This window comes from Rhipicephalus sanguineus, chromosome 5, assembly GCF_013339695.2.
Source record: "Rhipicephalus sanguineus isolate Rsan-2018 chromosome 5, BIME_Rsan_1.4, whole genome shotgun sequence".
Taxonomy (NCBI): Eukaryota; Metazoa; Arthropoda; class Arachnida; order Ixodida; family Ixodidae; genus Rhipicephalus; species Rhipicephalus sanguineus.
Genome location: NC_051180.1, coordinates 62,295,775 through 62,299,399, shown reverse-complemented (window position 1 = coordinate 62,299,399; position 3,625 = coordinate 62,295,775).

The following is a 3,625-nucleotide window of genomic DNA, read 5'->3' as shown; positions in this document are numbered from 1 at the left end:
AATTATAATGTAAATGTGAAGAAAGTAAAGTGGATGAAAAGATAACTTGCCGCCGGCAGAGACAGGACCTGCGACCTTCGAATAACGCGTCCAATGCTCTACCAACTGAGCAACGCCAGCGGGCATTCTCCCGTCCACTTCGCGAGGGTCTCGTTCTGGTGCTAACACGCCCAGGTTTGAATACACATATATATCGAATTAAGCGGACGGGTGGATGACCGCTGCCGTAGCTCAATTGGTAGAGCATCGGGCTCGTTATTTAATGATTTCAAGTTCAGTCCCTGCCGGCGGCAAGTCATCTTTCTGTGGGCTTTGCTTTCTTTACATTTACATCACAATTACCACGAAAAACTTCCCCAATACTTTTTTTGGCTTTATTGTCTGTTAGTTCTCATTAATATTGTGTCAAACAAAGACAAAATGAACCCTTGCAATTCCCCTTGTTTCGTGTATAGTATCCTTTGTAATTCCATCGTTTACGAGGTATCACTGATATTGTTGCAGTGACCTATGATGCCCAATGGTGAGCCGCAGCCTGAGCGACTGCGTTCTCTTGGAATGAAACGCAACATTATTTGTGTACAGGAACTGAACTTACAAAGTGCTTTACACAGCTAAGGAAAATAACCGCAAGGCTTCCACTGTGGTGTTTTCCGTAGACCGTTGTCTAATTTAGGTAAAGAAATTACTGAAAATACTGCAGTTGTCTTCCCTCTCCGGTATAGAGAACTTTTAGCTGAGATATATTTAATTGTTTCTGACCGGGAAGCTTCTTGTGGGTGTTGTATTGTTTAAACGTTGGTATGAAGCATCAGGCGGTTTCTACGTTCGCGCACGACGCAGGCCATGGGGAAACACTCGCACATCGTTGCCACTCTTTCCGACGAGCAATTTGCTTACGCTGTGTGCGTCGAAGTGGTAAATCATCGTCTCTGGACACGTCCATTGGGGCACGCAAAGTGTGTATACGATAAGCACACCATGCAGTGTCACCACTGAATCATGCAAATGCATGCGCGTATTATGAATTCCACAGAGATGCCCAAACGATCACCATCAGGAAGCGCGGCTGGGGATCTGCGTGAGGGTTTATGTAAATTTCGAGGAAGCCTTGCCACTCTGTCATCGTTTCTTTCCTCGTATTATGTTTATCTCTTTAAAAGATGCTACGATGCATCGCACTGAGTACCGCTTGTAAAGTAGTAAGGAGGATGAAACCATTGTGCATTGTGCATTCACCGGTGCAAAGTAACATACGCGACAGCGTGGACAACTGTGGTATTTGTTAGAGTACTTGTAACGGTCACGCCACAAAGCACGTCGAACAAAAGTGCGATGTGTGATAATGAAAATAAGTTCAGAGCGCATTTAACATGATGTTATTTGATTACAATGTTGACTCCGAAGACGCGTTTAACGCACGTCATCGAGCTTTTGCGTCATATTTAGAAGTAGACGTTTAGAAAAAAAATAGCCTGTTTCTCTTGTTGATATCCTGACTTGTCACATACATAACGCCCTTTAAAGATAGAAGTTATTTCTGTTTTGGAAAGTCGCGCCTCCCACGACTCTCAAGAGCAGTGCAATGATCTTCGAAAGAGAGTTAACGTATGTCTTCAAGGATATATGTGGATGTATATGTGGCAAATCAGAACTCAACAAACGGAGTAACAGGCAGAGTGTCGGAACGGAACGAGAAACGAAAACGAAAAACGAAAAAAAAACGATATTTTTGACCGGAACGAAAACGTAACCGAAACGTTATTTATTATTTCGTTCCGGAGCGAAACCGAAATTTTTTCAATCGCTTTTCGGTTCACGAGAAAATTTCGCAATCCGGAACAACTGAGCTCATGCAATGTGAGCATATCTCAGGGCGTACCTCAGATTACTATTAGCGCGTACCTCAGACAGAAAATCCAAAGCAAAGATATGTTGAAATTGTGCGAAAAACGAGAACAGTGGCAACTAGAGATGTTAATATTAACGCAAGTGGACTTTTGTGCGCCTGTCAAGCAGGCCAAAGTGGAGAGGGCATTGTCGACGCTGAAGTTTGTTACAGCGAAAGCTGTTATGAGATCACAACAGCCGATTTTGGCTCCATATTTGTCCGCAGCCGCCGGTGTACGTGACCGCTATCGCGTGGTATAAGAAAAAATTAAATGAGAAACAAATTTCTAGGATCCGCGCCCTCTGCGTGGCAGTCGTGTCTTCCACCACAGTGTCACGCTGGTGCTTATAACTCCATCGCAAAAATACTCTACACAGGCGTCATGTCGGGCAAGGAATCGCGTTAACATATGTAATATAGGGGTGGCAGAAGAGTAAAATAACAACCAGTCATCACACAATGCTAATAGCGCAACGAGTGTGTGGTTTAATGCTTCCCACCAATGTTGCGGAATTACCACTCCGGAATTGGAATGACTCCGGAATCTTCAACATTTTCGCGACCCCGCAATGGAATGGGGACAACGCTCGGAAGAATGGAATGGGAGTAGAATTACGTCTTTTTCCGAAAATAGAGGACGTTTTCGTCTACGTGCTGTTTTTCAAGCTTCAAACGTTAGTAAGTCAGAGCCTCGCAAGTTAACACTGTATTTTTAAAATGGCTTAGCTGATTACAAGCACGGTACATTTATAAGCAACGCGCCTACTACAAACGGAAGCATAAGTTAGTGTACAAACAAATGCATTATCCCAGCAGATACCGAAGGGAGAAACAAATTACCCCTGCGCGTTGGTTTCCATTGATACCCCCACCCGAAAGTGGCGAATACTCTATGCACAGCCTGATCTTTATCTCACGAGCAGTTTAGTACCTGACACACGTAAATAACCTTTGCGACAAGGAAGACGTTGCATACCTGCGCACAGGCGAACACAGAAAGTTCTCTTCACCCCATCCATGCTTGCGAGGCGCGCATGACAAGCGTGAGTACTGACGGGCAGTGCAGCCCAGTGTTCCGTATTCGATGCAAAGGTGCTTTTGTCAGCATAAAAATACGCTATGTAGTCATTTTAGCATTAACAGATTTAAGCTTAAACAATATTGAAACACCACCATTCGTTCAAACATGTTGACCACGCAAATACTATCGGTAGCGGGAGAACTGCCCCTATGGGAATTAGTAGGCTGGTTGTATGATGATGATGATATCTGGGGTTTAACGTCCCAAAACCACCATATGATTATGAGAGACGCCGTAGTGGAAGGCTCCGGTAATTTCGACCTCCTGGGGTTATTTAACGTGCACCTAAATCTAAGTACACGGGCCTCAAACATTTTCGCCTCCATCGAAAATGCAGCCGCCGCGCCCAGGATTCGATCCCGCGACCTTCGGGTCAGCAGTAGGGTGGTTGTACTGCACGATATATGTCACCAGGCTACTATTCCTCGACCTTGGCAACGTGTTTTGCGTACTTTTTCAGTTCGTAATGCATTTGACGACATCGGCTTTATGGGGCGTTCATTCTTAACTCGATAAAACTATCAAGATGCCTTTCCTACGTTGAGCAATTACAGGAATGGAATCGGACTGCCAGGCCATTCCCTGAGTGCCAATGGGCTGAGTTTTTTTCATTCCGAGAAATTGAAAGGAATGGAATTGCGGCAACTTCTAAT